The sequence below is a fragment of the Lutjanus erythropterus genome, chromosome 22, assembly GCF_056507025.1.
Source record: "Lutjanus erythropterus isolate fLutEry1 chromosome 22, fLutEry1.hap2, whole genome shotgun sequence".
In the NCBI taxonomy this organism is placed as follows: domain Eukaryota; kingdom Metazoa; phylum Chordata; class Actinopteri; order Lutjaniformes; family Lutjanidae; genus Lutjanus; species Lutjanus erythropterus.
This window is the reverse complement of record NC_139338.1, coordinates 8,061,988-8,088,525: the sequence shown is the minus strand read 5'-3', so window position 1 is coordinate 8,088,525 and position 26,538 is coordinate 8,061,988.

The window sequence follows — 26,538 nt, the reverse complement described above, 5'->3', positions numbered from 1 at the left end:
TCATATGAATGTATGCATGGTCATATGTATATATGGTCATATGTATGCATGTATGGTCATAGGTATGTATGTATGTATGTATGTATGGTCACATGTATGTATGTATGGTCATATGTATGTATGTATGTATGTATGCTCATATGTATGTATGCATGGTCACATGTATGTATGTATGTATGTATGTATGTATGTATGTATGTATGTATGTATGTATGCGTGTATGGTCATGTGTATATATGTATGTATGTATGTATGTATGGTCATATGTATGTATGTATGTATGTATGTATGTATGGTCATATGTATGTATGTCTGCTAATATGTATGTATGCATGGTCATATGTATGTATGTATGCTCATATGTATGTATGCATGGTCATATGTATGTATGTATTCTCATATGTATGTATGTATGTATGTATGTATGTATGTATGTATGTATGTATGTATGGTCATATGTGTGTATGTATTTATGCTCATATGTATGTATGCTCATATGTATGTATGTATGTATGTATGTATGTATGGTCACATGTATGTATGTATGCATGGTCATATGTATGTATGTATGTATGTATGTATGCATGTATGCATGGTCATATGTATGTATGTATGCATGATCATATGTATGACCATATGTATGTATGTATGTGTATATGTATGTATGGTCATATAAATGTATGCATGGTCATATGTATGTATGGTCATATGTACGTATGTATGCTCATATGTATGTACGCATGGTCATATGTATGTATGTATGCTCATATGTATGTATGCATGGTCATATGTATGTATGTATTCTCATATGTATGTATGTATGTATGTATGTATGTATGTATGTATGTATGGTGATATGTATGTATGTATGTATGCATGTATGCTCATATGTATGTATGTATGTATGTATGTATGCATGGTCATATGTATGACCATATGTATGTATGTATGTGTATATGTATGTATGGTAATATGAATGTATGCATGGTCATATGTATATATGGTCATATGAATGCATGTATGGTCATAAGTATGTATGTATGCATGGTCATATGTATGTATGGTCATATGTATGTATGTATGGTCATATGTATGTATGCATGGTCACATGTATGTATGTATGTATGTATGTATGTATGCGTGTATGGTCATGTGTATATATGTATGTATGTATGTATGTATGGTCATATGTATGTATGTCTGCTCATATGTATGTATGCATGGTCATATGTATGTATGTATGCTCATATGTATGTATGCATGGTCATATGTATGTATGTATTCTCATATGTATGTATGTATGTATGCATGTATGTATGTATGTATGTATGTATGTATGGTCATATGTGTGTATGTATTTATGCTCATATGTATGTATGCTCATATGTATGTATGTATGTATGTATGTATGTATGGTCACATGTATGTATGTATGCATGGTCATATGTATGTATGTATGTATGTATGTATGTATGTATGTATGTATACATGTATGCATGCTCATATGTATGTATGTATGCATGATCATATGTATGACCATATGTATGTATGTATGTGTATATGTATGTATGGTCATATAAATGTATGCATGGTCATATGTATGTATGGTCATATGTACGTATGTATGCTCATATGTATGTACGCATGGTCATATGTATGTATGTATGTATGTATGTATGGTCATATGTATGTATGTATGTATGCATGTATGCTCATATGTATGTATGTATGTATGTATGTATGTATGTATGTATGCATGGTCATATGTATGTGTATATGTATGTATGTATGTGTATATGTATGTATGGTCATATGAATGTATGCATGGTCATATGTATATATGGTCATATGTATGCATGTATGGTCATATGTATGTATGTTTGTATGCATGGTCATATGTTTGGCCATATGTATGAATGTATGCTCATATGTATGTATGTATGTATGTATGCTCATATGTATGTATGTATGTATGTATGTATGTATGTATGTATGTATGCATGCATGTATGGTCATATGTATGTATGTATGTATTCTCATATGTATGTATGTATGTATACATGCCCATATGTATGTATGTATGCTCATATGTATGTATGTATGCATGGTCATATGTATGTATGTATGTATGTATGTATGTATGTATGTATGTATGTATGTATGTATGGTCACATGTATGTATGTATGTATGTATGCATGGTCATATGTATGTATGTATGGTCATATGTATGTATGTATATATGCTCATATGTATGTATGTTTGTATGTATGGTCACATGTATGTATGTATGCATGGTCATATGTATGTATGTATGCATGCATGTATGCTCATATGTATGTATGGTCATATGAATGTATGCATGGTCATATGTATATATGGTCATATGTATGCATGTATGGTCATAGGTATGTATGTATGTATGTATGTATGGTCATATGTATGTATGTATGCATGGTCATATGTATGTATGGTCATATGGTTGTATGTATGTATGCTCATATGTATGTATGTATGTATGTATGTATGTATGTATGTATGTATGTATGTATGTATGCTCATATGTATGTATGCATGGTCACATGTATGTATGTATGTATGCGTGTATGGTCATGTGTATATATGTATGTATGTATGTATGTATGTATGGTCATATGTATGTATGTATGTATGTATGTATAGTCATATGTATGTATGTCTGCTAATATGTATGTATGCATGGTCATATGTATGTATGTATGCTCATATGTATGTATGCATGGTCATATGTATGTATGTATTCTCATATGTATGTATGTATGTATGTATGTATGTATGTATGTATGTATGGTCATATGTGTGTATGTATTTATGCTCATATGTATGTATGCTCATATGTATGTATGTATGTATGTATGTATGGTCCCATGTATGTATGTATGCATGGTCATATGTATGTATGTATGTATGTATGTATGCATGTATGCATGCTGATATGTATGTATGTATGCATGATCATATGTATGACCATATGTATGTATGTATGTGTATATGTATGTATGGTCATATAAATGTATGCATGGTCATATGTATGTATGGTCATATGTACGTATGTATGCTCATATGTATGTACGCATGGTCATATGTATGTATGTATGCTCATATGTATGTATGCATGGTCATATGTATGTATGTATTCTCATATGTATGTATGTATGTATGTATGTATGGTTATATGTATGTATGTATGTATGCATGTATGCTCATATGTATGTATGTATGTATGTATGTATGTATGTATGTATGTATGTATGTATGTATGCATGGTCATATGTATGACCATATGTATGTATGTATGTGTATATGTATGTATGGTCATATGAATGTATGCATGGTCATATGTATATATGGTCATATGTATGCATGTATGGTCATAAGTATGTATGTATGTATGTATGTATGTATGTATGTATGTATGGTCATATGTATGTATGTATGCATGGTCATATGTATGTATGGTCATATGTTTGTATGTATGCTCATATGTATGTATGCATGGTCACATGTATGTATGTATGTATGTATGCATGTATGGTCATGTGTATATATGTATGTATGTATGTATATATGGTCATATGTATGTATGTATGTATGGTCATATGTATGTATGTATGGTCATATGTATGTATGCATGGTCATATGTATGTATGTATTCTCATATGTATGTATGTATGTATGTATGTATGTATGTATGTATGTATGTATGGTCATATGTGTGTATGTATTTATGCTCATATGTATGTATGCTCATATGTATGTATGTATGTATGTATGTATGGTCATATGTATGTATGTATGTATGTATGTATGCATGTATGCTCATATGTATGTATGTATGTGTATATGTATGTATGGTCCTATGAATGTATGCATGGTCATATGTATGTATGGTCATATGTATGCATGTACGATCACAAGTATGTATGTATGTATGTATGTATGGTCATATGTATGTATGTATGCATGGTCATATGTGTATATGGTCATATGTATGTATGTATGTATGGTCATATGTATGTATGTTTGTATGCATGGTCATATGTTTGGCCATATGTATGAATGTATGCTCATATGTATGTATGCTCATTTCAATCAGGAGAGACTAAAAGACAAATGGTTTATTGGCACATGCATGATATATGAAACATGAACAGTCTTTGGCGGTTAGACCCCAGTGAGGTGAAACAATATGTATATATAAATGGGGGTGATGAAGCTGTAGTGAAGAGAACCCCCCCGGGGTCTAGACACTGGTGGTGGTGGTGATGATGAGATGCAAAGCAGAGACTGGTGAGGTGAAGTGGCTCTGGACTCCTGCTGCCTGGACCTGAAGGCTGGAGGAGAGGGCGTCAGGGAGGATCGAGGTGAACATCTTCTGCTACCTGGGTCCAGTGACTGGAGGAGAGAGGGGTGGAGGAGGGTCGCGCGATTGACTGAATGACAACTGATGGAGCAAAGACAGAGGCGATTTAAAGATTTGGCAGCAGCAATTTGACTGGCTATCGTGACCGTGGCAAAATCTGAATGGATGGTAAAGACGAAGGTGAACGCCCACAAACAGCTGATTACAGGGAATAGGAGGAGAGAGGCGGAGTAAAGGAAAGTTCTGAATGAAGGCAGCGTAATAGAAGGTCTTCCTGATTGAACTTACGCTGAGCTACATATGTATGTACGTATGTATGTATGTATGCTCATATGTATGTACGCATGGTCATATGTATGTATGTATGCTCATATGTATGTACGCATGGTCATATGTATGTATGTATGCTCATATGTATGTATGCATGGTCATATGTATGTATGTATTCTCATATGTATGTATGCGTGGTCATATGTATGTATGTATTCTCATATGTATGTATGTATGTATGTATGTATGTATGTATGTATGGTCATATGTATGTATGTATATATGCTCATATGTATGTATGCTCATATGTATGTATGTATGTATTTATGCTCTTATGTATGTATGTATGTATGTATGTATGGTCATATGTATGTATGTCTGCTCATATGTATGTATGCATGGTCATATGTATGTATGTATGCTCATATGTATGTATGCATGGTCATATGTATGTATGTATTCTCATATGTATGTATGTATGTATGCATGTATGTATGTATGTATGTATGTATGTATGTATGGTCATATGTGTGTATGTATTTATGCTCATATGTATGTATGCTCATATGTATGTATGTATGTATGTATGTATGTATGGTCACATGTATGTATGTATGCATGGTCATATGTATGTATGTATGTATGTATGTATGTATACATGTATGCATGCTCATATGTATGTATGTATGCATGATCATATGTATGACCATATGTATGTATGTATGTGTATATGTATGTATGGTCATATAAATGTATGCATGGTCATATGTATGTATGGTCATATGTACGTATGTATGCTCATATGTATGTACGCATGGTCATATGTATGTATGTATGTATGTATGTATGTATGTATGTATGTATGGTCATATGTATGTATGTATGTATGCATGTATGCTCATATGTATGTATGTATGTATGTATGTATGTATGTATGCATGGTCATATGTATGTGTATATGTATGTATGTATGTGTATATGTATGTATGGTCATATGAATGTATGCATGGTCATATGTATATATGGTCATATGTATGCATGTATGGTCATATGTATGTATGTTTGTATGCATGGTCATATGTTTGGCCATATGTATGAATGTATGCTCATATGTATGTATGTATGTATGTATGTATGCTCATATGTATGTATGTATGTATGTATGCTCATATGTATGTATGTATGTATGTATGTATGTATGTATGCATGCATGTATGGTCATATGTATGTATGTATGTATTCTCATATGTATGTATGTATGTATACATGCCCATATGTATGTATGTATGCTCATATGTATGTATGTATGCATGGTCATATGTATGTATGTATGTATGTATGTATGTATGGTCACATGTATGTATGTATGTATGTATGTATGCATGGTCATATGTATGTATGTATGGTCATATGTATGTATGTATATATGCTCATATGTATGTATGTTTGTATGTATGGTCACATGTATGTATGTATGCATGGTCATATGTATGTATGTATGCATGCATGTATGCTCATATGTATGTATGGTCATATGAATGTATGCATGGTCATATGTATATATGGTCATATGTATGCATGTATGGTCATAGGTATGTATGTATGTATGTATGTATGGTCATATGTATGTATGTATGCATGGTCATATGTATGTATGGTCATATGGTTGTATGTATGTATGCTCATATGTATGTATGTATGTATGTATGTATGTATGTATGTATGTATGTATGTATGCTCATATGTATGTATGCATGGTCACATGTATGTATGTATGTATGCGTGTATGGTCATGTGTATATATGTATGTATGTATGTATGTATGTATGTATGGTCATATGTATGTATGTATGTATGTATGTATGTATGTATGGTCATATGTATGTATGTCTGCTAATATGTATGTATGCATGGTCATATGTATGTATGTATGCTCATATGTATGTATGCATGGTCATATGTATGTATGTATTCTCATATGTATGTATGTATGTATGTATGTATGTATGGTCATATGTGTGTATGTATTTATGCTCATATGTATGTATGCTCATATGTATGTATGTATGTATGTATGTATGGTCCCATGTATGTATGTATGCATGGTCATATGTATGTATGTATGTATGTATGTATGCATGTATGCATGCTGATATGTATGTATGTATGCATGATCATATGTATGACCATATGTATGTATGTATGTGTATATGTATGTATGGTCATATAAATGTATGCATGGTCATATGTATGTATGGTCATATGTACGTATGTATGCTCATATGTATGTACGCATGGTCATATGTATGTATGTATGCTCATATGTATGTATGCATGGTCATATGTATGTATGTATTCTCATATGTATGTATGTATGTATGTATGTATGGTTATATGTATGTATGTATGTATGCATGTATGCTCATATGTATATATGTATGTATGTATGTATGTATGTATGTATGTATGCATGGTCATATGTATGACCATATGTATGTATGTATGTGTATATGTATGTATGGTCATATGAATGTATGCATGGTCATATGTATATATGGTCATATGTATGCATGTATGGTCATAAGTATGTATGTATGTATGTATGTATGTATGTATGTATGTATGTATGTATGTATGGTCATATGTATGTATGTACGCATGGTCATATGTATGTATGTATGCTCATATGTATGTATGCATGGTCATATGTATGTATGTATTCTCATATGTATGTATGTATGTATGTATGTATGGTTATATGTATGTATGTATGTATGCATGTATGCTCATATGTATGTATGTATGTATGTATGTATGTATGTATGTATGTATGCATGCATGGTCATATGTATGACCATATGTATGTATGTATGTGTATATGTATGTATGGTCATATGAATGTATGCATGGTCATATGTATATATGGTCATATGTATGCATGTATGGTCATAAGTATGTATGTATGTATGTATGTATGTATGTATGTATGGTCATATGTATGTATGTATGCATGGTCATATGTATGTATGGTCATATGTTTGTATGTATGCTCATATGTATGTATGCATGGTCACATGTATGTATGTATGTATGTATGCATGTATGGTCATGTGTATATATGTATGTATGTATGTATATATGGTCATATGTATGTATGTATGTATGGTCATATGTATGTATGTATGGTCATATGTATGTATGCATGGTCATATGTATGTATGTATTCTCATATGTATGTATGTATGTATGTATGTATGTATGGTCATATGTGTGTATGTATTTATGCTCATATGTATGTATGCTCATATGTATGTATGTATGTATGTATGTATGGTCATATGTATGTATGTATGCATGTATGCTCATATGTATGTATGTATGTGTATATGTATGTATGGTCCTATGAATGTATGCATGGTCATATGTATGTATGGTCATATGTATGCATGTACGATCACAAGTATGTATGTATGTATGTATGTATGGTCATATGTATGTATGTATGCATGGTCATATGTATATATGGTCATATGTATGTATGTATGTATGGTCATATGTATGTATGTTTGTATGCATGGTCATATGTTTGGCCATATGTATGAATGTATGCTCATATGTATGTATGCTCATTTCAATCAGGAGAGACTAAAAGACAAATGGTTTATTGGCACATGCATGATATATGAAACATGAACAGTCTTTGGCGGTTAGACCCCAGTGAGGTGAAACAATATGTATATATAAATGGGGGTGATGAAGCTGTAGTGAAGAGAACCCCCCCGGGGTCTAGACACTGGTGGTGGTGGTGATGATGAGATGCAAAGCAGAGACTGGTGAGGTGAAGTGGCTCTGGACTCCTGCTGCCTGGACCTGAAGGCTGGAGGAGAGGGCGTCAGGGAGGATCGAGGTGAACATCTTCTGCTACCTGGGTCCAGTGACTGGAGGAGAGAGGGGTGGAGGAGGGTCGCGCGATTGACTGAATGACAACTGATGGAGCAAAGACAGAGGCGATTTAAAGATTTGGCAGCAGCAATTTGACTGGCTATCGTGACCGTGGCAAAATCTGAATGGATGGTAAAGACGAAGGTGAACGCCCACAAACAGCTGATTACAGGGAATAGGAGGAGAGAGGCGGAGTAAAGGAAAGTTCTGAATGAAGGCAGCGTAATAGAAGGTCTTCCTGATTGAACTTACGCTGAGCTACATATGTATGTACGTATGTATGTATGTATGCTCATATGTATGTACGCATGGTCATATGTATGTATGTATGCTCATATGTATGTACGCATGGTCATATGTATGTATGTATGCTCATATGTATGTATGCATGGTCATATGTATGTATGTATTCTCATATGTATGTATGCATGGTCATATGTATGTATGTATTCTCATATGTATGTATGTATGTATGTATGTATGTATGTATGTATGGTCATATGTATGTATGTATATATGCTCATATGTATGTATGGTCATATGTATGTATGTATGTATTTATGCTCTTATGTATGTATGTATGTATGTATGTATGGTCATATGTATGTATGTCTGCTCATATGTATGTATGCATGGTCATATGTATGTATGTATGCTCATATGTATGTATGCATGGTCATATGTATGTATGTATTCTCATATGTATGTATGTATGTATGCATGTATGTATGTATGTATGTATGTATGTATGTATGGTCATATGTGTGTATGTATTTATGCTCATATGTATGTATGCTCATATGTATGTATGTATGTATGTATGTATGTATGTATGGTCACATGTATGTATGTATGCATGGTCATATGTATGTATGTATGTATGTATGTATGTATGTATACATGTATGCATGCTCATATGTATGTATGTATGCATGATCATATGTATGACCATATGTATGTATGTATGTGTATATGTATGTATGGTCATATAAATGTATGCATGGTCATATGTATGTATGGTCATATGTACGTATGTATGCTCATATGTATGTACGCATGGTCATATGTATGTATGTATGTATGTATGTATGTATGTATGTATGTATGGTCATATGTATGTATGTATGTATGCATGTATGCTCATATGTATGTATGTATGTATGTATGTATGTATGTATGTATGCATGGTCATATGTATGTGTATATGTATGTATGTATGTGTATATGTATGTATGGTCATATGAATGTATGCATGGTCATATGTATATATGGTCATATGTATGCATGTATGGTCATATGTATGTATGTTTGTATGCATGGTCATATGTTTGGCCATATGTATGAATGTATGCTCATATGTATGTATGTATGTATGTATGTATGCTCATATGTATGTATGTATGTATGTATGCTCATATGTATGTATGTATGTATGTATGTATGTATGTATGCATGCATGTATGGTCATATGTATGTATGTATGTATTCTCATATGTATGTATGTATGTATACATGCCCATATGTATGTATGTATGCTCATATGTATGTATGTATGCATGGTCATATGTATGTATGTATGTATGTATGTATGTATGGTCACATGTATGTATGTATGTATGTATGCATGGTCATATGTATGTATGTATGATTATATGTATGTATGTATATATGCTCATATGTATGTATGTTTGTATGTATGGTCACATGTATGTATGTATGCATGGTCATATGTATGTATGTATGCATGCATGTATGCTCATATGTATGTATGGTCATATGAATGTATGCATGGTCATATGTATATATGGTCATATGTATGCATGTATGGTCATAGGTATGTATGTATGTATGTATGTATGGTCATATGTATGTATGTATGCATGGTCATATGTATGTATGGTCATATGGTTGTATGTATGTATGCTCATATGTATGTATGTATGTATGTATGTATGTATGTATGTATGTATGTATGTATGCTCATATGTGTGTATGCATGGTCACATGTATGTATGTATGTATGCGTGTATGGTCATGTGTATATATGTATGTATGTATGTATGTATGTATGTATGGTCATATGTATGTATGTATGTATGTATGTATGTATGTATGGTCATATGTATGTATGTCTGCTAATATGTATGTATGCATGGTCATATGTATGTATGTATGCTCATATGTATGTATGCATGGTCATATGTATGTATGTATTCTCATATGTATGTATGTATGTATGTATGTATGTATGTATGTATGTATGTATGGTCATATGTGTGTATGTATTTATGCTCATATGTATGTATGCTCATATGTATGTATGTATGTATGTATGTATGGTCCCATGTATGTATGTATGCATGGTCATATGTATGTATGTATGTATGTATGTATGCATGTATGCATGCTGATATGTATGTATGTATGCATGATCATATGTATGACCATATGTATGTATGTATGTGTATATGTATGTATGGTCATATAAATGTATGCATGGTCATATGTATGTATGGTCATATGTACGTATGTATGCTCATATGTATGTACGCATGGTCATATGTATGTATGTATGCTCATATGTATGTATGCATGGTCATATGTATGTATGTATTCTCATATGTATGTATGTATGTATGTATGTATGGTTATATGTATGTATGTATGTATGCATGTATGCTCATATGTATATATGTATGTATGTATGTATGTATGTATGTATGTATGCATGGTCATATGTATGACCATATGTATGTATGTATGTGTATATGTATGTATGGTCATATGAATGTATGCATGGTCATATGTATATATGGTCATATGTATGCATGTATGGTCATAAGTATGTATGTATGTATGTATGTATGTATGTATGTATGTATGTATGTATGGTCATATGTATGTATGTACGCATGGTCATATGTATGTATGTATGCTCATATGTATGTATGCATGGTCATATGTATGTATGTATTCTCATATGTATGTATGTATGTATGTATGTATGGTTATATGTATGTATGTATGTATGCATGTATGCTCATATGTATGTATGTATGTATGTATGTATGTATGTATGTATGTATGCATGCATGGTCATATGTATGACCATATGTATGTATGTATGTGTATATGTATGTATGGTCATATGAATGTATGCATGGTCATATGTATATATGGTCATATGTATGCATGTATGGTCATAAGTATGTATGTATGTATGTATGTATGTATGTATGTATGGTCATATGTATGTATGTATGCATGGTCATATGTATGTATGGTCATATGTTTGTATGTATGCTCATATGTATGTATGCATGGTCACATGTATGTATGTATGTATGTATGCATGTATGGTCATGTGTATATATGTATGTATGTATGTATATATGGTCATATGTATGTATGTATGTATGGTCATATGTATGTATGTATGGTCATATGTATGTATGCATGGTCATATGTATGTATGTATTCTCATATGTATGTATGTATGTATGTATGTATGTATGGTCATATGTGTGTATGTATTTATGCTCATATGTATGTATGCTCATATGTATGTATGTATGTATGTATGTATGGTCATATGTATGTATGTATGCATGTATGCTCATATGTATGTATGTATGTGTATATGTATGTATGGTCCTATGAATGTATGCATGGTCATATGTATGTATGGTCATATGTATGCATGTACGATCACAAGTATGTATGTATGTATGTATGTATGGTCATATGTATGTATGTATGCATGGTCATATGTATATATGGTCATATGTATGTATGTATGTATGGTCATATGTATGTATGTTTGTATGCATGGTCATATGTTTGGCCATATGTATGAATGTATGCTCATATGTATGTATGCTCATTTCAATCAGGAGACACTAAAAGACAAATGGTTTATTGGCACATGCATGATATATGAAACATGAACAGTCTTTGGCGGTTAGACCCCAGTGAGGTGAAACAATATGTATATATAAATGGGGGTGATGAAGCTGTAGTGAAGAGAACCCCCCCGGGGTCTAGACACTGGTGGTGGTGGTGATGATGAGATGCAAAGCAGAGACTGGTGAGGTGAAGTGGCTCTGGACTCCTGCTGCCTGGACCTGAAGGCTGGAGGAGAGGGCGTCAGGGAGGATCGAGGTGAACATCTTCTGCTACCTGGGTCCAGTGACTGGAGGAGAGAGGGGTGGAGGAGGGTCGCGCGATTGACTGAATGACAACTGATGGAGCAAAGACAGAGGCGATTTAAAGATTTGGCAGCAGCAATTTGACTGGCTATCGTGACCGTGGCAAAATCTGAATGGATGGTAAAGACGAAGGTGAACGCCCACAAACAGCTGATTACAGGGAATAGGAGGAGAGAGGCGGAGTAAAGGAAAGTTCTGAATGAAGGCAGCGTAATAGAAGGTCTTCCTGATTGAACTTACGCTGAGCTACATATGTATGTACGTATGTATGTATGTATGCTCATATGTATGTACGCATGGTCATATGTATGTATGTATGCTCATATGTATGTACGCATGGTCATATGTATGTATGTATGCTCATATGTATGTATGCATGGTCATATGTATGTATGTATTCTCATATGTATGTATGCATGGTCATATGTATGTATGTATTCTCATATGTATGTATGTATGTATGTATGTATGTATGTATGTATGGTCATATGTATGTATGTATATATGCTCATATGTATGTATGGTCATATGTATGTATGTATGTATTTATGCTCTTATGTATGTATGTATGTATGTATGTGTGCATGTATGGTCAAATGTATGTATGTATGTATGCTCATATGTATGTATGTATGTATGTATGTATGTGTATGTATGTACGGTCATATGTATGTATGTATGTATATATGTATGTATGTATGGTCATATCTCTCTATGGTACACATTATGATGCCAGTGAGGGAAATGTGTTTTTATGTCTCAAAATAGACTAAATAAACATAATCTGAAGAAATTTTATTTTTATTTTTATTTTTGGAAGTTTTTGGGGTTCGTTGCCTGTAGGCAACATTGTACCATAATGGTGCATAAGTGAAAAAGAACTTTCCTTTTCCAATTTGAACATTGTTTATTTCATAAACATATGCAAAAATATTCAATAACATCAAGAAGTCACAATTCATTTTAAATTTTAAATTAAAAAGAATTATAAAAAGAATTTATATATATATGTATGTATGTATGTATGTATGTATGTATGTATGTATGTATGTATGTATGTATGTATGGTCATATGTATGTATGTATATATGCTCATATGTATGTAGAAATTTTATTTTTATTTTTATTTTTGGAAGTTTTTGGGGTTCGTTGCCTGTAGGCAACATTGTACCATAATGGTGCATAAGTGAAAAAGAACGTTGTTTTTCCAATTTAAACATTGTTTATTTAATAAACATATGCAAAAATATTCAATAACATCAAGAAGTCACAATTCATTTTAAATTTTAAATTAAAAAGAATTATAAAAAGAATGTATATATGTATGTATGTATGTATGTATTTATGTATGTATGTATGTATGGTCATATATATGTATGTATGTATGTATGTATGGTCATATGTATGTATGTATGCTCATATGTATGTATGCATGGCCATATGTATGTATGTATTCTCATATGTATGTATGTATGTATGTATGTATGTATGTATGTATCTATGGTCATATGTATGTATGTATATATGCTCAAATGTATGTATGCTCATATGTATGTATGTATGTATGTATGTATGTATGGTCACATGTATGTATGGATGCATGCTCATATGTATGTATGTATGTATGTATGCATGTATGCTCATATGTATGTATGTATGTATGTATGTATGTGTGTATGTATGTATTTATGCATGGTCATATGTATAACCATATGTATGTATGTATGTGTGTATGTATGTATAGTCATATGAATGTATGCATGGTAATATGTATGTATGGTCATATGTATGCATGTATGGTCATAAGTATGTATGTATGTATGTATGTATGTATGGTCATATGTATGTATGTATGGTCATAAGTATGTATGTATGTATGTATGTATGTATGTTTGTATGCATGGTCATATGTTTGGCCATATGTATGAATGTATGCTCATATGTATGTATGCTCCTATGTATGTACGTATGTATGTATGTATGTATGCTCATATGTATGTATGTATGTATGCTCATATGTATGTATGTATGTATGTATGTATGTACGGTCATATGTATGTATGTATGTATGTATGTATATATGTATGTATGGTCATATCCCTCTATGGTACACATTATGATGCCAGTGGGGGAAATGTGTTTTTATGTCTCAAAATAGACTAAATAAACACAATCTGAAGAAATTTTATTTTTATTTTTATTTTTATTTTTGGAAGTTTTTGGGGTTCGTTGCCTGTAGGCAACATTGTACCATAATGGTGCATAAGTGAAAAAGAACGTTCCTTTTCCAATTTGAACATTGTTTATTTCATAAACATATGCAAAAATATTCAATAACATCAAGAAGTCACAATTCATTTTAAATTTTAAATTAAAAAGAATTATAAAAAGAATTTATATATATATGTATATATGTATGTATGTATGTATGTATGTATGGTCATATGTATGTATGTACGTATGTATGTATGTATGTATGCTCATATGTATGTATGCATGGTCATATGTATGTATGTATGCTCATATGTATGTATGTATGTATGTATGTATGCATGGTCATATGTTTCGCCATATGTATGAATGTATGCTCATATGTATATACGTATGTATGTATGTGTGTATGCTCATATGAATGTATGTATGTATTTATGCTCATATGTATGTATGTATGTATGCTCATATGTATGTATATATGTATGCTCATATGTATTCATGTATGTATGTATGTATGCATGTATGGTCATATGTATGTATGTATGTATGTATGTATGCTCATATGTATGTATGTGTATGTATGTATGTACGGTCATATGTATGTATGTATGTATGTATGTATGTATGGTCATATCCCTCTATGGTACACATTATGATGCCAGTGAGGGAAATGTGTTTTTATGTCTCAAAATAGACTAAATAAACATAATCTGACGAAATTTTATTTTTATTTTTATTTTTATTTTGATGTTTGGAAGTTTTTGGGGTTCGTTGCCTGTAGGCAACATTGTACCATAACGGTGCATAAGTGAAAAAGAATGTTCCTTTTCCAATTTGAACATTGTTTATTTCATAAACATATGCAAAAATATTCAATAACATCAAGAAGTCACAATTCATTTTAAATTTTAAATTAAAAAGAATTATAAAAAGAATTTATATATATATGTATGTATGTATGTATGTATGTATGTATGTATGTATGTATGGTCATATGTATGTATGTATGCTCATATGTATGGATGCATGGTCATATGTATGCATGTATTCTCATATGTATGTATGTATGTATGTATGTATGTATGTATGTATGGTCATATGTATGTATGTACATATGCTCATATGTATGTAGAAATTTTATTTTTATTTTTATTTTTGGAAGTTTTTGGGGTTCGTTGCCTGTAGGCAACATTGTACCATAATGGTGCATAAGTGAAAAAGAACGTTGTTTTTCCAATTTAAACATTGTTTATTTAATAAACATATGCAAAAATATTCAATAACATCAAGAAGTCAAAATTCATTTTAAATTTTAAATTTAAAAGAATTATAAAAAGAATGTATATATATATGTATGTATGTATGTATGTATGTATGTATGTATGTATGTATGTATGGTCATATATATGTATGTATGTATGTATGTATGGTCATATGTATGTATGTATGCTCATATGTATGTATGCATGGCCATATGTATGTATGTATTCTCATATGTATGTATGTATGTATGTATGTATCTATGGTCATATGTATGTATGTATATATGCTCAAATGTATGTATGCTCATATGTATGTATGTATGTATGTATGTATGGTCACATGTATGTATGGATGCATGCTCATATGTATGTATGTATGTATGCATGTATGCTCATATGTATGTATGTATGTATGGTCATATGTATGACCATATGTATGTATGTATGTGTGTATGTATGTATGGTCATATGAATGTATGCATGGTCATATGTATGTATGTATGCATGTATGGTCATAAGTATGTATGTATGTATGTATGTATGTATGTATGTATGGTCATATGTATGTATGTATGCATGTATGGTCATATCCCTCTATGGTACACATTATGATGCCAGTGAGGGAAATGTGTTTTTATGTCTCAAAATAGACTAAATAAACATAATCTGAAGAAATTTTATTTTTATTTTTATTTTTGGAAGTTTTTGGGGTTTGTTGCCTGTAGGCAACATTGTACCATAATGGTGCGTAAGTGAAAAAGAACCTTCCTTTTCCAATTTGAACATTGTTTATTTCATAAACATATGCAAAAATATTCAATAACATCAAGAAGTCACAATTCATTTTAAATTTTAAATTAAAAAGAATTATAAAAAGAATTTATATATATATGTATGTATGTATGTATGGTCATATATATGTATGTATGTATGGTCATATGTATGTATGCATGGTCATATGTATGTATGTATGCTCATATGTATGTATGTATTCTCATATGTATGTATGTATGTGTGTATGTATGTATGTATGTATGTATGTATGTATGCATGGTCATATGTATGTATGTATATATGCTCATATGTATGTATGCTCATATGTATGTATGTATGTATGCTCATATGTATGTATGTATGTATGTATGTACGTACGGTCATATGTATGTATGTATGTATATATGTATGTATGTATGGTCATATCTCTCTATGGTACACATTATGATGCCAGTGAGGGAAATGTGTTTTTATGTCTCAAAATAGACTAAATAAACATAATCTGAAGAAATTTTATTTTTATTTTTATTTTTGGAAGTTTTTGGGGTTCGTTGCCTGTAGGCAACATTGTACCATAATGGTGCATAAGTGAAAAAGAACGTTGTTTTTCCAATTTAAACATTGTTAATTTAATAAACATATGAAAAAATTTTCAATAACATCAAGAAGTCACAATTCATTTTAAATTTTAAATTAAAAAGAATTATAAAAAGAATGTATATATATATGTATGTATGTATGTATGTATGTATGGTCATATATATGTATGTATGTATGTATGTATGGTCATATGTATGTATGTATGCTCATATGTATGTATGCATGGCCATATGTATGTATGTATTCTCATATGTATGTATGTATGTATGTATCTATGGTCATATGTATGTATGTATATATGCTCAAATGTATGTATGCTCATATGTATGTATGTATGTATGTATGTATGGTCACATGTATGTATGGATGCATGCTCATATGTATGTATGTATGTATGCATGTATGCTCATATGTATGTATGTATGTATGTATGTATGTATGTATGTGTGTATGTATGTATTTATGCATGGTCATATGTATAACCATATGTATGTATGTATGTGTGTATGTATGTATAGTCATATGAATGTATGCATGGTAATATGTATGTATGGTCATATGTATGCATGTATGGTCATAAGTATGTATGTATGTATGTATGTATGTATGTATGTATGTATGGTCATATGTATGTATGTATGGTCATAAGTATGTATGTATGTATGTATGTATGTTTGTATGCATGGTCATATGTTTGGCCATATGTATGAATGTATGCTCATATGTATGTATGCTCCTATGTATGTACGTATGTATGTATGTATGTATGCTCATATGTATGTATGTATGTATGCTCATATGTATGTATGTATGTATGTATGTATGTATGCTCATATGTATGTATGTATGTATGTATGTATGTATGTATGTATGTATGTATGTATGTATGTGTATGTATGTATGTACGGTCATATGTATGTATGTATGTATGTATATATGTATGTATGGTCATATCCCTCTATGGTACACATTATGATGCCAGTGGGGGAAATGTGTTTTTATGTCTCAAAATAGACTAAATAAACACAATCTGAAGAAATTTTATTTTTATTTTTATTTTTATTTTTGGAAGTTTTTGGGGTTCTTTGCCTGTAGGCAACATTGTACCATAATGGTGCATAAGTGAAAAAGAACGTTCCTTTTCCAATTTGAACATTGTTTATTTCATAAACATATGCAAAAATATTCAATAACATCAAGAAGTCACAATTCATTTTAAATTTTAAATTAAAAAGAATTATAAAAAGAATTTATATATATATGTATATATGTATGTATGTATGTATGTATGGTCATATGTATGTATGTACGTATGTATGTATGTATGTATGCTCATATGTATGTATGCATGGTCATATGTATGTATGTATGCTCATATGTATGTATGTATGTATGTATGTATGTATGCATGGTCATATGTTTCGCCATATGTATGAATGTATGCTCATATGTATATACGTATGTATGTATGTGTGTATGCTCATATGAATGTATGTATGTATTTATGCTCATATGTATGTATGTATGTATGCATGTATGCTCATATGTATGTATGTATGTATGGTCATATGTATGACCATATGTATGTATGTATGTATGTATGCATGTATGGTCATATGTATGTATGTATGTATGTATGTATGTATGCTCATATGTATGTATGTGTATGTATGTATGTACGGTCATATGTATGTATGTATGTATGTATGTATGTATGATCATATCCCTCTATGGTACACATTATGATGCCAGTGAGGGAAATGTGTTTTTATGTCTCAAAATAGACTAAATAAACATAATCTGAAGAATTTTTATTTTTATTTTTATTTTTATTTTTGGAAGTTTTTGGGGTTCATTGCCTGTAGGCAACATTGTACCATAATGGTGCATAAGTGAAAAAGAACGTTCCTTTTCCAATTTGAACATTGTTTATTTCATAAACATATGCAAAAATATTCAATAACATCAAGAAGTCACAATTCATTTTAAATTTTAAATTAAAAAGAATCATTAAAAGAATGTATATATATATGTATGGTCATATATATGTATGTATGTATGTATGTATGTATGGTCATATATATGTATGTATGTATGTATGTATGGTCATATGTATGTATGTATGGTCATATGTATGTATGCATAGTCATATGTATGTATGTATACTCATATGTATGTATGTATGTATGCATGCATGTATTCTCATATGTATGTATGTATGTATGTATGTATGTATGTATGTATGTATGCATGCATGGTCATATGTATGTATGTATGTATGCATGGTCATATGTATGTATGTATGGTCATATGTATGTATGTATGGTCATATGTATGTATGTATATATGCTCATATGTATGTATGTATGTATGTATGCATGGTCATATGTATGTATGTATGTATGCATGTATGCTCATATGTATGTATGTATGTATGTATGTATGTATGCATGGTCATATGTATGACCATATGTATGTATGTATGTGTGTATGTATGTATGTTCATATGAATGTATGCATGGTCATATGTATGTATGGTCATATGTATGTATGTATGTATGGTCATATGTATGCATGTATGGTCATAAGTATGTATGTATGTATGTATGTATGTATGTATGTATGTATGGTCATATGTATGTATGTTTGTATGCTCATATGTATGTATGTATGCTCATATGTATGTATGCTCATATGTATGTATGTATGTATGTATTTATGCTCATATGTATGTATGTATGTATGTATGCTCATATGTATGTATGTATGTATGCTCATATGTATGTATGTATGTATGTATGTATGTATGCATGTATGGTCATATGTATGTATGTATGTATGCTCATATGTATGTATGTATGTATGTATGTATGTACGGTCATATGTATGTATGTATGTATGTATGTATGTATGTATGTATGTATGGTCATATCCCTCTATGGTACACATTATGATGCCAGTGAGGGAAATGTGTTTTTATGTCTCAAAATAGACTAAATAAACATAATCTGAAGAAATTTTATTTTTATTTTTATTGTTGGAAGTTTTTGGGGTTCGTTGCCTGTAGGCAACATTGTACCATAATGGTGCATAAGTGAAAAAGAACGTTCCTTTTCCAGTTTGAACATTGTTTATTTCATAAACATATGCAAAAATATTCAATAACATCAAGAAGTCACAATTCATTTTAAATTTTAAATTAAAAAGAATTTTAAAAAGAATTTAAAAAGTTTCTTGGCTAAATGTTGCCTGTAGGCAACATTGTACCATTTAGGAACAACCCATTGAAATAAATGTGTAAAGTATAAAACTTTAAACTACTTAAATCAACAAAGATAACCATTACCATAACCATTTGAAAAACAAAAACATCATCACTGCTTCATTTCAGTGCATGTTTTGTGTCAGTCCCCTGTGTCTTTCCTGACATGTGTTGCCATCACTTGTGGTGTTGCTGCTCAGTGCTTATGGAACTCCATGAAGCAGTTTTTTTCAGGAGTGAAGCACAGGCAGGTGACACATTTTGTGCACTGTGATTTCACTATACCCTTACATCCAGGGTATCTGCATCTGCCCTTTTTCTCCACCCAAATAGGCCAGTGGTCAGTGTTGTGTTTGCTATAGTGATTCCATAATGGTTCACTGTTGCAGGCAATATTGCAACTTTCCATGATGGCACATTGTTGCCTCAGGGCAACAGCTGCATTTTAACAAGTATCCACTATTAAATTAGTAAATAAGTTGCATGAAACTATCAAAACTTAAAGTTTACTCACCTATTAGTGTGAAGACATTTTTTTCCAGGTGGAAAAGGGACAAAAAATAACTTTTTGAGAGTCTTTTTTTTTTGCAGCAAGATAGCAGAGCTGTCTCCTTAGAAAAATCCCGCCAAGAAGGGTTTCAAAATCGCTTCCTGGAGGTCATGTGACAACTTAAAGCATTGTTAATGGTTCCCTATGGTTTTACCTCTTTTTTAAAGTATCGCATCATTTAAAGGGATGCATTGTGGAGATGTGACAGGGCAAAAATGGGTTTGTTGCTTGAGGGCAACATGGTACCATAGAGGGTTAACCAAAAAAGTGTTCTGTGATTATCTAAAACCTCAGATATTCCTCTACTTCGACTATAATGACAATTCATAGACCACCCTTTTGGAGGGCATTCAAAACCTTTTGTGGTTGTGTTATTTCATTTTAAGCATCTAGAAGACAGAACGATAAGGAAGAAGGAATATAGGATCAAATGAATCTACTAGACAAAGAGAACTCCCAAAATATCTTCTAATGAACTACATAAAATATCATCCCTTAAACAAAAAAAGATACTCTCAGCAAAAGTCAGTGAAGCACTTTTCCACATCAGACTTTCGCAACATACTACAAGCTAAATATCAGAGAAAAACTGGGACAAGCTCCAGGCTACTTGAGTTCACAAATGGTTAGATGACAAGACAATGAGTGGACCAGGTTATGGTAGAAGGTACGTTATATTTTTTCCTAATAATAACCAAAGGCCATATACAGTTCATGTCCCGTGTAGATTGCTCACTGGTGTGTTTCAGGTTAAATATTTGCATAAGACTAAATGCAAATAGGCTTCCTGGGAAATATGGCAGGATCATGTGACATTTCCTGTTCACAAGAATAGCCTGAACCCGCCGTTACACAATATTCTTGCACACAGTGAATTACGGGATACTGAAGGGTGTTTTGTGTCCTCAGAATTCGGGGGAAAGACTTGTAGCATTTCCCAGCTGCATTTGAAGCAGCCTTTGAAATTGGACTTTGTGTTCCATTTTGATGGAAACCACATGGTTATAGCAGTGGGGGAGTTTCCAGAGGTGGGACCAAGTCATCACAAGTGTCAGGTCTTTGCACTCAAGTCCCAAGTCAAGACAGGCGAGTCCTGAGTCAAGCCCCAAGTCAAGACAAACAAGTCCTGAATCAAGTCCCAAGTCAAGACTGACAACTTTAGAATCATGTCTTAAGTCAAGGAAGACAAGTCCCGAGTCAAGTCCCAAGTAAAGACTGACAAGTCCTGAGTCAAGTCCCAAGTCAAGGCTGACAGTTACTAAGGTCAAGTCTGAAGACTTGACTTGGGACTTGACTTGGAACTTGCCTGTCTTGACCTGGGACTTAACTCCAGACATGCCTGTCTTGACTTAGGACCACCTTGTCTTGACTCGGGACTTGACAGAGGATTTTCTTGTCTTGACTTGGGACTTGCATATCTTGACTTTGGGACTAGCTTTTCTTGACTTGGGACTTCACTTGGAACTTGCCTGTCTTGACTTGGGGCTTGACTCCAGACATGGTTGTCTTAACTTAGGACCAGTTTTTCTTAACTCAGGTCTTGACACAGGACTTTCTTGTCTTGACCTGTCAGTCTTGAAGAACTATGAACTCTATTCTTGGTCTAGTCCTCCCTGGTGGCCAGTTCTTCTTGTTTATTCCAAAATATGAAACATGATACACATCTCCTCCCCTGCAGCAGAGGATTTCACCAGAAAGTTAAAGCTAACAGAGAAGCTTTTCATTAACTGGATAAAAAAACCCAAAACAAAACAAAACAGAAAAATACCTTTCTTTATTTGCTGTTGAAGCACCTAACTTGTATAACAAAATGTGACACAGACACCAAATAAGCAGCATGAAGACTTAGAAGATAATTTTCACCTGTTGCAGTTTTGCTGTGTCACCATGCCTTATCATCTGTATGGGTGTGTACTGTAACACTGGTGATGAATGGAAATATCAATGAATATGAGCTGCTTTCCATCTACTTATCAGCCAGAAACTACCAGATGTGTGGACATGAGTCATATGACTAGGACTTCAGTTAGACTTGAGTCAGAAATTTGATGACTTTAGACTTCACAATTTGAACTTTAACATCAAGCCATAACATTGAAAAGTATGGCATTAAACAATGTGCCACAAATCAATTCATTACCTGAATCATTTTCAAGCATTTATACTATTCATTCTCAGCAAGTCGACATTTAAAGTCTGTGTAAAGCAACAATAAATGTGTGTTCTGAGTTTGTCACATGGCAGAAACGTGTTATTAAGCACTCAGCCAAATTTCAATAATAAAAAAAATAGCCAAGTACATAAAATTATGTCTCAAAAGCATGAAATGCTCTGAAATGGCAAGTCCAAAACATGTAAGTTCCAAGTCAAATCCCAAATCAAGACTGAACACTCTAGAGTCATGTCCCAAGTCAAGACAAGAAAGTCCATAGTTAAGACTGACAAGTCTAGAGTAAAATTCCAAGTAAAGACTGACGAGTCCAGAGTGCTTCAACATATCAAATAAAGAAAGGTATTTTTCTGTTCTTTGTTTTTTCACTTTTAAACCAGTTAATGAAAAGCTTCTCTGTTAGCCGTAATGAAATAGTGAAACCCTCTGCTGTAGAGGAGGAGGTGCATATCACGTTTCATATTTTGGAATAAACAGAAGAAAAGCTGGCCGCCATAAACGACTAGATAAAGAATAGAGTCCACAGTTTTTCTTAGCTTGACTGACAAGTGATATCTGGGAAGTGCAGTGCAGAAATGCTACAGCAAAGAACACCAAGTACAGAATGTGTCACCAAAATAAAAACACATTATGAAACATGAATACGGCATTGTTCTCCAGTCTCCACCTTCTGATCTTTTTCTCACGTCGTCTCTTAAACAGCGTTTCCAGCAAATTGTGCCAAGTCATGGCAGGTTTTGAGAGGATGAAGGATATACAGCACCTGAACAGGAACGTCCAAAAAGACGCGCAGGGTGAGAACAGTCAACAGCAGCTGTGCCTGGACAAACACAACTTCAGACACAGCTGTATTACTGAGCCGAGCTCCTTTTTGTTTTAATAAAGTACCATCACATGCTTGGTCACTCTGTGGATTTACATTATGAATTCCATACTGACCCTGTCTGAGTCTCCTGACCCTGCTCGTACAATAACTTACATATTTCCTTCCGGCTGTGACTGTCTCTTTCATGGAAATAACATGACTAAGCCTCTTAAAATGACAACTGTACATTCTAGGAAAATCTCCCCTCTACCTTGGAATTTTAAAAGATATTGTTTTTTTGCATCAAAGGGACTTAATATTGTCTCTTTTCTCTTGCTGCCACACATTTCTAAGTTATTCAGCAATGTCTGGTGGAAGAAATTCACTGTCCTTCACATGTGGCATACTTACTGAGCTCAGTCTGGGTGTCTGGAGCGACAGATATCTTGGGCCCTGGATAAATTCCTTACAGCTTTGTTAATATTAAATAAGAGAAAAACGACATTGACTGAGAGTTACTAATATTGTCTTGTGTCCTCCTCTCTGGTGCCGTGATGATACGTGATTCTGCATGATGTGAGAGATAGCTACTGTATAAAACTGAGCAAATTTAATGTTACTTTGTGCTTTTGGTATGAACTGTTCCCATGTGAAGCGTCTAGCGTACTAAGTTTTCATTATTGTGCAATATCATGTACAGCTACAAGAGAAACCATTATACCAGTATATTTACTTAAATGCACAATGTGTATATTCTGCTGCTGGGATTCTCTTTCACATTAAAACAATGACTACAGTTTTGACAATGTCGTGAAGTAGCATGGGATCATGGGAGATGTTGGAAACATTTGGGATGATGTCTCCAACAATGGTCAAGCCCAGATAAATCTGCAGTTTATTTAAGATAACTACATTTCCCATTGTCCACAAGTTGCTATAACTTCCATATAGCAACTAGTAGCTAATGAACTTTATTATGTTACACAGACTGTGAAGATAACAACTGCCATGATCCCAGCTACATCGTGATGTCATCAAATTGCCTAAGAAATCATGTTCATTGACTGAATGAGTAACTAGCTAGCAGTTGCTAACAGGACATGCACCATTACCTTGAATAGATTACAAATTTCTCTGCATTTGAACATTGTTGGAAACATTAAGGATTATATAAGTACACAACTGAGCAAAAAAAAAACAAAAAAAAAAACATGTACAGCATTTTGAGACATTTTAATGTTCAAATGTTACATATTATAGTTTTAAAAGACCTGGATTGTATGAATTGTTGTGTTTTTGTTATCTTAGCAGTGTCCTTTAGGGAGTGGGAGTGGGCTCTTGTCCACAGAATCCGCCATGTTGCACTGCCATGTTCCTATAGTAGCCCAGAATGGAAAAACCATACGCTGGCTCTAGGTACGGCCTTTCAATTTTTTGGGGGGAGTTTTGCAGCCACCGTATTCAGCTACTTTTGTCAGCTTTGAACTACTTTTTGTCAGTGGAATTGACAGCAAAATATCTGAGTTTACCCAGAAGTTAGCAACCAGCAACTAGCTAGCAATGGCTAACAGTAAACACACCATTACCTTAATTAAATTATGGATTTCCCTGCATTTGAACATTTAAGAGCACAACTTAACAACATATACATCATATTTCTAGCATTTTTAGTCATTTTAATTCAGAAATGTTACATTTTATAGCTTCATGAACAGTAATTAATTGACTTTAGATTTTCCTTTTTAAATGAAAGTGTTTGACAGCAGTAACACAGTGTACTGGTAAAAGGTTTGTGTTTCAGACATTTGCATGTACTGTGTAGTGTATGTTGTAACTCTGTCTAGACTGGGTAGTGTTGCCACATTGGGCATCAGGTGGAGAATTAGGTTAAAAATGTGCCTGACACCATCTGAACCAACCTTAACTCCACCCAGTTACACATAGGCCTACATATACTAAAACCGAGAAATGTTTAAACACCCTCGCCACCCTTTGAATTTCAGCATTTGACACGCATATCTAGACACAACCCATGATAAACTATAAATGCAAATCATTCATAACGTTTGGCTGAGCCTGCC